The sequence below is a fragment of the Oncorhynchus mykiss genome, chromosome 23, assembly GCF_013265735.2.
Source record: "Oncorhynchus mykiss isolate Arlee chromosome 23, USDA_OmykA_1.1, whole genome shotgun sequence".
Classification (NCBI taxonomy): Eukaryota; Metazoa; Chordata; class Actinopteri; order Salmoniformes; family Salmonidae; genus Oncorhynchus; species Oncorhynchus mykiss.
Genome location: NC_048587.1, coordinates 37909963 through 37924374, shown reverse-complemented (window position 1 = coordinate 37924374; position 14412 = coordinate 37909963). Strand labels below are relative to the sequence as shown.

The following is a 14412-nucleotide window of genomic DNA, read 5'->3' as shown; positions in this document are numbered from 1 at the left end:
ACGAACCCTTATCATCACAGTGGACTGAACCACTTGGAGCCTGGGAGGGGTATTTCACTGTCAACATGTTCCTATTTTAGAATGATCTACGTGCCAGGGGTTTACTTTTGGGATTGCCTAGCTTTTGTTTCGTACACATATGTCACAACTGCAGAAACTCATGAAAATAAGAAATGCAAGCCCCTGGTCTTGGCACCTCTATCGATTTTTTTCCCCAAACCTTTTTTTGTCGGTTTACAAGGAGACTCAGACGAGGGCCCAGCAGAGTCAGTTGAGCTCCCAGCAAAGTTCAGTTGAATAATTCCATTAATTCTTTGCATATGACAGTGGGACAAACAAGGGACTGATAACTCCTCTTAATGTCTTCAGTTTGCTATCTGCTGTCTGCCACTGCAGCAGCTCAGATCATAGGAATCTACATACTAGTAGATTATCACATCTATTGAGACATTGATAAGCACAAAGCTTCAGTGAAAGCTACAACACACTGAAACAAATTGCTTGTCAACGATTTGAAATTGTACTAAAAGTCCATTCTAATGATTTATCCAAAAAGGATGCAATGAGGTACTCCAACAGGTGTTACTTGCCTTACATTGCATTAAGCAATTTCATAATAAACCATTTTCAAACAAGAAACTATTAATGTAATAATTTCAACGTGAAACATTCTTTAGCATACAGTACATACACGTATTGTCATCAAAGTCCCTTTCAGACCCAAATTCAACAAGGGTACAAAATGTAGTTTTCACAAAATGGCAAAAGAACCCCCCCCCCCCCCCCCCCCCCCCCCCCCCCCCCCCCCCCCCTCCAAAAAAAAAATGTTACCTGAGGTTAGTGGAGACAGAGTCCTCTTGTCAGTGTGTGCGGTCGCCTTCTCATAGGTGCCCTGTGGCCATAGCCGTGGCGAGCTCTAGGCAGAAGAAGAAGCTGGGTTTGGGGAAGAAGTTTCAGCACTGCACCAAATGTTCCTCCTATGAGTGAAAGCCTCCCCTCTCCATCCACTTTCCATCTCTCTCTATCGCTCTGTCTTTTCCTCTCTCCCTTTCTCTCGCTTTGCCTCTCTCCCCTCTCTCTTTCCCTCTCTCTCTTTTGTTCCTCCCCTCTCTCTCTGTCCTTTCCGACTTTTTAACTGGCCAACAGCCACTCTCGATTATCCAGGCTTAAAGAGAGGCAGATAAGAAATATTGAGAGACAGCCCCGTTCTGTCAGTGCCAGGGGAAAATAGTAGTAACAAGGACAGCATGCTTCCAAGCCGCTGAGGGTTTGGATTGTGTACGGTGCGTGAGGGTAGAAACATGGAGTCTGGAGGGTTCCGGGAGCCAGGGTGTATTATACATAAGGCTGCATGCGTTCCTTTCCATTGCTTTGTAGCCTAATTTCCTATGGGCCTTCATATCTCTATTGTCATCTCCCCATTATGTGGTCTTGGAAGAGACTTACAAAGGTGGACAGCAGGAGATCATCTTCTACAAGTGAGCAAAGAAAAAGGTGCAAAAAATGACTGTGAAAAGGTACCGTTCCTAGTACCCTTACAGCTGAAATTCATCAAAAATGTCCAGCCAAATCTGATATCAGTTGAGAATGTTGTTGTAGACGTTAGTTTAATCATATCAGTTTGAGTTTCATAACTCTGCACCATCCTGGCCTGATCAACAAATGAGACTCCGTTTTGGCTTTCTGCACCTAAGTATTGCAATGACTAACAGTGCCAGTTACAGAATACATGTACAGGCTGTAATACTCTCAGTGCCGCCCAGAAGACACAATGTTAGGCCTGCAGAATGTAGATCTAATGAGACTAAAAATATACATATTGTACACATCAAGATCACTTCCCAACCTGACCTACTAAGGGAACCAAAGACTCAGTGTAATATAAAGTGTAATATATCTAAGATAAACTGCACATTAAATGCTGTCCAGATACTGTAGGAGGATATATGAATTCAAATATGATCGGCATCTCTTCGAGGAAAAAAGGTGTTTACGCTATTGATACACGCGGTTACATATGAGCTAAATAGTTAAAAGCTGATGTAATAAAATACTGCTTACTGTTTTGACATGATTGTGTCATGATAGGGGGGCATCTATAAAAGATAAATGTCTAACATAAACCCATGAAGACAGTATGCTAATAGAGAGTTAAATCATGTCAGAAACATGGCTGTTTTGTTGAAATGTTGATGACGGAATTTTACATAAAGTATCTAGCATACCTTTAGTTAGTTGTCAAGTCAACAGGAAATTGAGTGGTGCCCTGGAAAATGTTGTCAATTCATAAAAATGGTCTACTAAAAGTACATCGCCCGAAAAATATAATCCAACAGAATATTTATTGGTGTTTCACATGTAAGGGTCATCAGCTGATTGGTCAAAACGTTGTAGTGAGCTAGTACATTTGTAGTAGGTTCTCAACGTAACAACATAGTCTGGGCTGTATAGTGTAAGTGACTGAAATGACAACGTGAAGGTTGTAGGTGCATTCCCAAACTTGACCAGACATGCTACATTTTTAAGACTTCACAGCTTCAAGGGCCCCAATGAAACGTTTTAACTACTTTGTCTAATAAACAGGAAACTATTGAGACTAATTTCCTCCCAACACTTTGGAGAGTCAATATTAGCTTACATGTATCGGCAAGATGATGACATGTCAATTGAAATTCTCCTGAAAGTAAATGTTAGGCTGAAATGGTGCACCTCAGATTTGCAGCTGTATATCCCTCTTGGACATGCTCTGATGGAATGGAGAGACGTGTAGAACAGGATTCTGTTTCTCCACATGATATGCCTCCATCTCCTCCATAGCGAAGGCATCATCACCCTCATCCTAAAGGAAACCACTGGAAACTCACAAGCACCATAAGCAAGTGTAGCAAGTATTGATGTTATACTCATCAAACACAAACCCATCATTCAATTGCCTGAAATAACATACTAGCATCTTCCAGCTGCTCAGAGCACTCCAATATAGCACAGAGAGTTTCTTTGCAAAATCCATTAGACATGTTCTTGTTCTGAAGTCAAGCAGCAGAGACTTCCTGAATCAGACCTGAGATACCATGTGTCTCGGCGTACCCTGGTGGTACAGGGCCCACCTGTTGCCAGTCTTCTGGCAATTGAGTTCCACACTGGACAAATGCTTAATCTGTGGTTTACATTGCCATGATGGATGACTTTTCAACGGGATCACCTGGAAAACTCGAAAATCCCTGGGAGTCCTGTCGCTCTAACTTTCGAAATGTGAAATGAAGGCTCTTCAACAGGAGTGTTCTGGCCCTGGTTTCCCAAAAGCATCTTAAGGCTCAAAGGTTCTAACAATGAACTTAGCCTCAAAACCCTCTTGAGTCTAAGCCTTTAGAGGGCGATATCTACTAAACTAACATATGGAATTGTTTTAAGATGATCATACCATTTACTGTTATTAGCCCATAGAAACGCATTGAATAATACATTTATATGTGGAAAAACTGAAAGTCCAAAAATAAATCAAAATGAAATATGTTTTGAAGTGCCTGTCCTATATCTGCGAGATATAAGAAAACTCTGGACAAAAAAAATTAAAACATGTAGAGCCATATTTTACCCCTGGAGTTTTGGCACATTCTACTCCCTATTCACTTCTATTAATTTGAACTTCCTGAATCTTGTGAAGCTTGTGGAGCAAAACAGCCAATGTCCGTTTTCGTGAGAGTCTCAGCTTTCTGTTGTGGGGTCATATTAGGGTAAAACCGTTGACTCTACAGACGTTTTCGTGAAAAGTTACTCTAGTTACTCTCAGACAATCCTCCAACGTCTGACAAACACTGATCTCGTGAAGCGACTGTGTACCGCAAAGGCGAATGGCCAATACTGGCTCAGTGGATTGAGACACAGCCCATGCAAAAAACAGGACGTCTCTGGCATAAACACATGGTTCTATTTAATAAAACGTGATGACGTCACTGATTTCAGCGAGGGCCAAACTGACACTCTCTCCCACTTTTCAGTTTCCGGGTCAAGGAGGGGAGGAGGACAGAGGAGGAGAGGAGAGGATAGGACTTTTGCTCAATTGAGAATCCCCCTACTCTTCTTACATAGCCTGTAGTATACTTTGGATGGAAGGGCTGGTACTCCAACTGTAGAGAATACCCTCTCCCTCTTGCGATTACCACTTTTCCATCTTAATATAATTAATGACATCAATAAGATAATATTATTTTCCTCTTTTGCCCACATAATCCAGCCTCAGACATGTTGGAGTCATTGTACAATAACACAGGTAGATTTTGTTTTGTTGGCTTGTTAGTAATGTAAACCCATTCCGGCGGTTCTTCACGGTTAACTGAAGATGAAATAAAGCATGTTCCTCTCTTTAAACCTTAATATCACTGCCCTCAATTTGAACCTCACAATAACAAACCAGCTTCTTGCTATTGGCACAGTGCATCTGTGGAGTGGTAATGGTTTATAATTCCATGCAATAAACGGCAATTAACATGATCACTTGTGCGGTTGGCCACATAGATTAGTATGATGCGTTGCTGAGGCGAGTGATCAAGCTGACTGAGAAAGTGTGAGTGGAATAATAACAAGATTTTTCATGGAGAGAATTGGCCAGGACAGAACAGAACATCCTCTGAAATGAAGGAACCCCACAGAGAAAAGTAGAGGAGCGCTCCGCTTCCACAGCCCAGGATGCTGCAGGCCTGCAGCTACAGCTGAGGTGTCATCAAGAAGATGGGAGAAAAGGATGGCCACCTACAGTATGTGGGTCTCTCACAGGGATATCTAATAAACATACTGTAAAGAGGTAAACCGTTGACTCTACAGATATTTTAGTGAAAAGTTACTCTAGTTACTCTCAGACAATCCTATAACGTCTGACTGAAGACAGGAGAGACCCTCGTGTGCTCCCCCGCAGGACCTGTTTCTGTCTCCACTCCAATGGGCCTGGTATGTGGAACAGGGCAACCCATGTACACTACATAGTAACCCATTTGTATGTTAGGGCTGGATTCAATCCGTTTTGCAGAAGATCCGTGTTAAAATGTAAAGGTAATGCAGCAGTTACCGTGAACGCAGTCTCCACGAACACAGGAACATTGCCTTTAAATTTCAATCACTACAGTATAGCGAGGATCTTCCACAATACTTCTGCAATACGGATTGATTCCAGCCCTTAACCTACACTCGGGAAAGAGATCTGAGAAGAAGAAAAAGAAGAAGAGGCATTAAATGATAAATATATCTTTTGATTGTATTTTGCATGTGAGCGAAAGACAGATTTCAAAACAGAAGCACATCCAACACAGCTGTTAATTCATTCTCAAACATAAGAACAGACTTGTTGATGTTGTGGGAGTTATGATTCGTTTTCATGTTTGTCTACAATCATAACCATATGTTTTCACTTAAAGATATGCAAGCAAACATCTTGTGAAATGTACAGGCATTGAGACATTGTCTCATTACAGAATTATAAATAAAACACATGGGACTCATGAATTTAACAAGCCTCAATCTACCAGATATAGAATAATGCATGTCATGCGATAACTGTCTAGGCCTGAAACACAATCAAAAACAGGCACACAATGTGTACTGTTCTTTTTTATTCACATTTATGTTCCAGATCTTTCCACTACAAGAGGTCGTTTTGTTGGTTACTTCATAATGAACCAACATTATGCCTTCTAGATGACACTTAAACCTGCTAGTAACAAGGCATACAAAAACGTAATCAAATAACGCATGACTTCACAACTGACATTAGGCACAGACTGACACAAACTGTTATTTTGAAAAGACATTCGACTATAACAGTATGCTGCTAGCCATAACAGTAACCATTGGCTAAGGGTAGCTGCATGCCAGATGAGTAATCATTGGCTGCTAGCCATAACACAAACCGTTGGCTATCAGTAGCTGCTAGCCATAACAGTAACCATTGGCTAACATTAGCTGCTAGCCAAAAGAGCAACCAATGGCTAACAGTAAGTGCTAGCCATAACAGCAACCATTAGCCAACAGTAACTGTTATTGCTTTAAGTAGCTAGCATGCTTCAACAGAATTGTGATAAACACTTTGCTGAACAATTTGTGAATTACAATTAAGAATTGTACACTTGATTTTGTATTCTATAATAATATAATGTTCTCAATGATATATCATAATAAAAAAGAAAACAGTGGAGGAATTGTTACAGTAAAATAAGTTAGTAAAAACTTTTTCTGCTTTTATTATAAAGATCAGTGACATTTGAAGACAACTAGGACCAGTTTAAATAAAATGTGTCAAATAAACTTTCAAATCAAAGCATTTTAACATAATATATAGCTATTGGTGTATTTTTCAAATGAACCATGAGAATGGGATGTTGTTTTAAGGCCTACAGTACAAGTTTCTAGAGCAGATTTGTTCAAGAAAGTAAAATGGGTGAATCTCAGTCTTTCGCAGTGGAGATTGGGTGCATATTTACATTGAAGCATTTTGACTTTGATTTTAATACATTTATTAACAAAAAATCTCCTCTCTCTCCCAATCCACCCCTCCCCCACTCCTCCTTTCATGATACATCCATGCAGCTTGGTCAAAAGTTTCCTCTTTGCCTCTATGGGTGTCTTCTCAACCTCTGGGGTGCATTCTGATGTGATCCATTGGTTGTGTTGTTGTTTAGCAGAGCACACCCAGTGGCCTGACACACACCTGGGACTCCTCGTAGTCCTGGGTGACCTCTTAGTCCAGGCCGGCCTACATGGCCTCTCTCGCCCTCTCGTCCTGGTGTGCCATTGAAGGCTCTACCAGGTCTTCCACGTTGGCCTGGTGGGTAAAGGAGGGGAAATGGCTGTTAGCTAATAGTGGGTAAATAAGGACTGTACCTACCAACTACTACACAGCTTTGAGAGTTTGCAGTAGACTTTATGTTGACTTTCCATGTCCATTTGCATTGGAAAAAGGAAATTATTCAACATGCACCCTTCTACTTACCAAGAAACCAGCATCTGTTGTTACAATATATAATAATTACAATAGAACTGGGCCTGTCAAAACTATTGTTGGATTTCCTTTGATAAGCTGTAAATGATTATTCAGACGATAAAAAGGATGCAACGTGAAATGTGACGTTACCCTTTGGTCCCTGGTCTCCGATATAGCCAGGTAGACCAAAGGGCCATGGCCTACCTGGCTATATCGGAGACCAGGGACCAAAGGGCCATGGCCTACCTGGCTATATCGGAGACCAGGGACCAAAGGGTAACGTCACATTTCACGTTGCATCCTTTTTATCGTCTGAATAATCATATATAGCCAGGTAGGCCATGGCCCTTTGGTCCCTGGTCTCCGATATAGCCAGGTAGGCCATGGCCCTTTGGTCCCTGGTCTCCGATATAGCCAGGTAGGCCATGGCTCTTTGGTCCCTGGTCTCCGATATAGCCAGGTAGGCCATGGCCCTTTGCTCCCTCGTCTCCTTCGTCTCATTGATCACCTGGGAACAAGACACAACGTTCTCAAAACATGAAGGACATCAGGAAAACCCATGAATTTACCACCCCAAAATATTCATGCCCCCGGGACTGAGCTGGTACACAGGAACACGTTGTCCATGTTGATTAACAACCATGTGTTACTGAGATCATTGCTGGATACATTTTAAAAAACGGCTTGTAAAATATTCTTCAATTTCATTAGCTTGGCTGGGGAAATGCACCATAAGTATGACGTCATTGTTAGGCCCTAAAACAATACATTAGAATTTGCCACAAGAACACACACAACGCCATAATTAGTTATGGCTACACATCTGCTTCATTCAACTTTTGGTTGACATGGTATTTCTTTTCATATTTGTAGGCAAATTAAGAACCAGTTTTATTGTTTACTTTTAAACAAATACATATTGATGCACGTCATGACTGATCTAAACATACTGTCATGGGCCCGGTTCAAACCCTAGTGTGTAAATGGAACATCATTTTGCTTTTATGCACTTTTCTCTCTATGCCTATTCTGACCTTGAATTTAAGCATGAGAATAACATTTTATTCACCTGGTATTCGTTTGGGGTGGAGATTGAATAAATTAAGGTGTGGCGGAGGTGTGTCTACAGATTTGCAGTATTCTGACCTTAATTGACCGTAATTCCATAATAATTCCACCAAGAAAGCATCAATAGACGAGGGTATAGCCTACTATTGTACACTGTTATCCCTATTATAATTATATGTGTACTAATCTTCCAACATTACCATGGGTTGAAGAACTGAATGTGGCCCTTTTCAAAGCACTTTTTTATTTCTTTCATGTGTAAAGGCTCTCCAAACCTGTTTTTTATGATTCATAAATACTCTCCTAAACCTAAATAATGTATAAGATCAGAGTATCAATTGGTGCTGAAACAGAGACGAATATGCATATACTGCATTTAGATGGCTTTCTTTCATTGATCCCTAATATCTGAACCTGTTCTCTCAAGTCTGTGGGCTAAAATCTAACTAAAAAGTACACCGTATTTAAAGGGATGGCTTAAGATAAAAGAATAAAGATAAATGAAAACCCTATTGAATGAAAATATTTTGGCCAGCAAGTGGGAGGGTTTTCAGTGGTTGAATTAAATGTATTCAGAGCGCGCAAGGTAGCCACACATGCAGAGAGTGTTACATGACTGAATAAGGTAAGAATACCAAATATTGAAAAGTGCGTAGGAAAGGTGTGTGTAGAAAAGGCATTCATTCCTAAGTCGGAATCGGACCCCATGGTGAACAGCAATGGCTAACATATAGACACATACATTTTCTGCATCAAAGATCAATCAAATCCAGAATCATCTTTCTATTTCTCAACAAAGCCTCCTTCGCTCACTCCGTCAAACTTACCCTAGTAAAACTGACTATCCTGCCGATCCTCGACTTCGGCGATGTCATCTACAAAATAGCTTCCAATACTCTACTCAGCAAATTGGATGTAGTCTATCACAGTGCCATCCGTTTTGTTACCAAAGCGCCTTATACCACCCACCACTGCGACCTGTATGCTCTAGTTAGCTGGCCCTTGCTACATATTCGTCGCCAGACCCACTGGCTCCAGGTCATCTATAAGTCTATGCTAGGTAAAGCTCCACCTTATCTCAGCTCACTAGTCACGATAACAACACCCACCGGTAGCACACGCTCCAGCAGGAATATCTCACTGGTCATTCCCAAAACCAACACCTCATTTGACTGCCTTTCCTTCCAGTTCTCTGCTGCCAGTGACTGGAACGAATTGCAAAAATCGCTGGAGACCTACCTTTCCCTCACTAACTTTAAACATCAGCTATCTGAGCAGCTAACCGATCGCTGCAGCTGTACATAGTCCATCTGTAAATAGCCCACTCAATCTACCTAACTCACCCCCATATTGTTTTTATTTACTTTGCTGCTCTTTTGCACACCAGTATCACTACACACCATCATCTGCTCATCATCAGCTGCTCATCTATCACTCCAGTGTTAGTCTGTTAAATTGTAATTACTTTGCTACTATGGCCTATTTATTGCCTTACCTCCTCATGCCATTTGCACACACTCTATATAGTCTTTTTTTTGTATTCTATTGTGTTATTGACTGTACGGTTGTTTATTCCATGTGTAACTCTGTGTTGTTTCTGTCGCACTGCTTTGCTTTGTCTTGACCAGGTCGCAGTTGTAAATGAGAACTTGTTCTCAACTAGCCTACCTGGTTAAATAAAGGTGAAATAAAAAATGTAATTAAAAAAATGCAGAGATCAATTTAGTTCTGTCAGTCATTCGCCCAATATTTCTCACCTGGCTTGTTTGCCTGCGTCTCCTGCCTCCCCATAGAATCCTGGTTGTCCAATCTCTCCATTCATACCGTCAATACCATTACCGCCCTAAAACCACATCAATCTATAGACTTGAGTAAGGTGCAGGCAGAGCTTTGACAGAGATATAATGTTAGACATTTACACAATAAGATTTCTGGCTCCTGATCGCTGGCTGGTTATCGAAGGTCACAACAGGATGCTTGACAGAAACATTTGTATGCATTTGTGGTTTCATGAACTTCTATTAGCCTGAGAGATTCTGTGGTTCGAGGTAGAACCCTTTTGGGTTGCATTTAGGACCCTTTCTACAGAGGGTTCTACGTGAAACCCAAAAAGGTTCTACCTGGAACCAAAAAGGGTGGTCCTATGGGGACAGCAGAAGAACACTTTTGGAACCCTTTTTTTCTAAGAGTGTGGAAAACGTTAGTTTGGGGAACCTGAACAGGGTCTGTCTTAGTGCATAATACATGTGGAAAAGGCTTTTCACTCCAGGGATGCTGGTGAATCCCTCCAAGAACCGTTCAACCCAGAGCTAGTGCTTCATCTGTGACTTCTTATGTTGTCTTCACAGGGATGTGGAAAGTCTGAATGTTTTCATTCCAATCTATACTTCCAAATACTTTAGCTTTCTTACTCCTGGCGCTTGCAATATGTAAGCATTTAACTTGGCCTGGGAAACACAGAAACACAACAATGTATGGAGTGTGCACTTCAAGTGTTCCTGAGCAAAACAACCTATACGTGTAATGAGGCTTAAAGGAATATTCTTGGCATCCTCCAGACAGTTTCCATGTTCAGTTGTTAGAGGATTTCTAAGATAATAATAAAACCAGCACGCACACACACACACACACACACACACACACACACACACACACACACACACACACACACACACACACACACACACACACACACACACACACACACACACACACACACACACACACACACACACACAGCATAGTAACACATGACACTCACTGGAGGTCCCGGTGTTCCCTTCTGTCCTGTGGGACCGGGGGCACCCAAGGGGACGTCCCCGTAGAGTGGGCACACGCCAGCACATGTCCTCTTCACAGAGTTGGCAAAGGTAGACATCTGTTCCAGCACCACTCTCTTGCAGACCTCAATCACGTGTTGAGCGGGGAGTGTTGGGCCCTGTGGAAACAAGTCATGACTGCATCCATTACTTGGAGATTACTCAACAGTGGGACAATGACATGCGATATGGAATATAACATTACAGGACAGGGCAGGCCCAACCAATGGCATGCAAGGCTCTTTGAGGAAATCGATGAGTGTATGTAATGAACGGAGAGAAACACAAACAACAATTTTTTTGTTAGGCACATTATAGATTTACAGCCAACTCTTGCTGTGAGTCACAAAAAACAACATTAATTAGAAACCATTTACAAGCCTGCTCGACACTGTTACCACACATGGTCTATGCCAATCGCTATAATGACTAAGTCTGTGAGAACAGCTCTGATGACGTTAGTTTAGGGTATCTGTTATATATCTTTTATCAAGGAAAACAGAAGATAGTTGGCATATTGGCACAATGCAGGTTGTAAATATGGTGGCTGGTTTTGAATGGATCACTCAGTACAAAATGATGGCAGTAAATAGTGTCACTGTTTACACAACACAATTGAAAGCAGGTTCTAGGCTCTCTTATCACTAGGGGTTGTTGGTGAGTCATCCATTGCATGTGTGACTTTTGTGAGTTTTACTATGTGAGACATATACAGTATATGTAAAGGTGGTACTGGCTTCGTCTTCTTTTTACCCAGACAGTCAGTAAAAAGGCCTACTTTGATATCCAACGCTTGTGTGGCACCTGCCAAAACAAATTAAGTTACTTGACCTTTTCAGATCCTGCTGAACATGGCACTTCCTGTACTTACCGATGGCCCTGGCGGACCCTGAAACCCGACTGGTCCTCCATCACCCCGGACGCCCTTAGTTCCGACTGGGCCTGTGCGTCCAGGCTCGCCCCCTGGCCCACGCTTCCCCCGACCACCGTGGGGACCCTGTGCACCCACGTCTCCAAACTAAAGCACAGACAGAACATCAACAGAAATGTTCTGTAATACACCCACAACATACTGATAGGTTGTTAAATGCCCAGGACTAAACTACAATTCCTCTAACGTGATCCCCATTTGGTAGAGCACACAGACATAACCCACTGAGCACAAACTGGTTGAATCAACGTTGTTTCAACAAAACTTGTCTATATATTGTGATGTGGAATCTACATTGAAAATACATTGGATTTGAAAAAAGTAATCTATGGACGTTTTACAGTTGAAACCCACAGGATTGTCATCATGGTAACCAGAGGGGTCCCTGATGATCTTCTTGGCCTTCCTGCGACACCTGGTGTTTTAGGTGTCCTGGAAGGCAGACAGTGTGCAACCAATGGTACAGTACGTTCAGCTGAGCGTACCACCCTCTGTAGCACCTTGCGGTCCACGGCGGTGGAGTTGCCGTACGAGGCTGTGAGGGACCTCAGGGACAGGCCCAATTTCTTCCGAATCCTGAGGTTGACAAGTCATTGTCGTGCCTTCTTCACCACGGTTTCCATGTGGGCGTGCACAGCCTAGTTCCCCCTGAAGTCCACAATCAGCTCCTTTGCTTTTCTGACTTTGAGAGAGAGGTTGTTTACCTGGCACCACACCGTCATAGTGCCTACCTCCTCCCTGTAGGCCGTCTCATCCTTGTTGGTAATCAGGCCTACTACTGTCGTGTCATCAGCAAACATAATAACGGAGTTGGAACAATGTGAGGCCACGCAGTCTTTGGACACTGTGCTAAAAAAAAAAAACGAGCTTCAACGCCATCCTTCAGTGGCCTCCAACTGCTTTTAAATTCTAGTAAAACTAAGTGCCAGCTCTTCAACCGATTGCTGCCCGCACCCTCCCGCCCGACTAGCATCACTACTCTGGACGGTTCTGACTTAGAATATGTGGACAAGTACAAATACCTAGATGTCTGGTTAGACTGTAAACTCTCCTTCCAGATTCACATTAAGCATCTCCAAACCAAAATTAAATCTAGAATCGCCTTCCTATTTCGCAACAAAGCCTCCTTCACTCATGCTGCCAAACATACCCTCGTAAAACTGATTATCCTACCGATCCTTGACTTCAGCGATGTCATTTTCAAAATAGCCTCCAATAGTCTACTCAGCAAATTGGATGTAGTCTATCACAGTGCCATCCATTTTGTCACCAAATCCCCATATACTACCCACCACTGCGATCTGTATGCTCTCGTTGGCTGGCCCTCACTACATATTCGTCACCAAACCCACTGGCTCCTGGTCATCTGTAAGTCTTTGCTAGGTAAAGCCCCGCCTTATCTCAGCTCACTGGTCACCATAGCAACACCCACCCGTAGCACACGCTCCAGCAGGTATATTTCACTGGTCATTCACAAAGCCAACACTTCCTTTGGCTGCCTCTCCTTCCAGTTCTCTGCTGCCAATGACTGGAACGAATTGCAAAAATCACTGAAGCTAGAGTCGTATATATCCCTCTCTAACTTTAAGTATCAGCTGTCAGAGCATCTTACCGACCACTGTACCTGTACACAGCCAATCTGTAAATAGCCCACCTAACTACCTCATCCCCATATTATTGCTTACCCTCTTGTTATTTTGCACTGCTATATCTCTACTTGTACATCATCATCTGCACATCTAGCACTCCAGTGTTAATGCTAAATTGTAATTATTTTGCCTCTATGGCCTATTTATTGCCTTACCTCCCTACTCTTCTACATTTGCACACACTGTACATAGATTTTTAAATTGTTTTTTTTTGTTTTGTGTTATTGACTGTTTGTTTATGTGTAACTCTGTGTTGTTGTTTTTGTCGCACAGCTTTGCTTTATCTTGGCCAGGTCGCAGTTGTAAATGAGAACATTTTCTCAACTGGCCTACCTGGTTAAATAAAGGTGAAATAAAAATAATAATAAATACAGAGGGTACAGGATAGGACTGAGGACACACCTTTGTGGGACCCCCGTGTTGAGAGTAAGTGTGGAGGAGGTAATATTGCCTACCTTCAACACCTGGAGCCGGCCCGTCAGGATGTCCAGGACCCAGTTGCATAGGGTGAAGTTCAGTCCCAGGGCCATGAGCTTTTTGGTGAGCTTAGAGGGTACGATGGTATTGAAGGCTGAGCTGTAGTCGATGAACAGCATCCTCACATATGCATTCATTTTGTCCAGGTGGGTGAGTGCAGTTTGCAGTGCAATGGCGATTTTGTCATCCGTGGATCTGTCAGTGTGGTAGGTGAATTGGAGAGGGTCGAGTCTGTCGTGGAGGGAGGAGGTGATGTGGTCTTTGACTAGTCAATCAAAGCAGTTAAGGCACGGGGATGATAGCGGACATCTTGAAGCAGGTGGGGATAGTGGCCTGAGCGGCCTGTGCCTGAGAAAAAGGGCACATGACAGCACGCCTGGAGTTTGCAAAAAGGCACGTGAAGGACTCTGACAGCATAAGAGTCGGACTGGGCGGCAGGTAGCCTAAGACTGGGCGGCAGGTAGCCTAAGACTGGGCGGCAGGTAGCCTAAGACTGGG

General features: G+C 42.6%; 1 protein-coding gene and 1 long non-coding RNA gene across 4 annotated transcripts in view; both read right to left on the bottom strand.

Moving 5' to 3' along the window:
- The window catches only part of LOC110502692 (collagen alpha-1(XXI) chain), an 82253-nt gene extending 81196 nt beyond the window's left edge, over positions 1–1057 (bottom strand). For both annotated transcript variants that reach the window (XM_036960413.1, XM_036960414.1), the window contains exon 1: positions 832–1057. The gene's annotated coding sequence lies outside the window, so the exon portion shown is untranslated. The remainder of the gene's footprint in view (positions 1–831) is intronic.
- A 4193-nt stretch (positions 1058–5250) lies between these two features.
- Positions 5251–12673, bottom strand: LOC110502690. Of its 2 annotated transcripts, none has more exons than XR_005039245.1 (4): positions 11729–12673; positions 10800–10976; positions 9796–9881; positions 5251–7478 (listed from the first exon to the last, which is right to left on the bottom strand). It is a non-coding gene; the product is annotated as an uncharacterized LOC110502690 (long non-coding RNA). The 2 variants fall into 2 exon arrangements; XR_005039246.1 differs by having other exon boundaries at positions 5251–6811.
- Positions 12674–14412: the final 1739 nt, after the last annotated feature.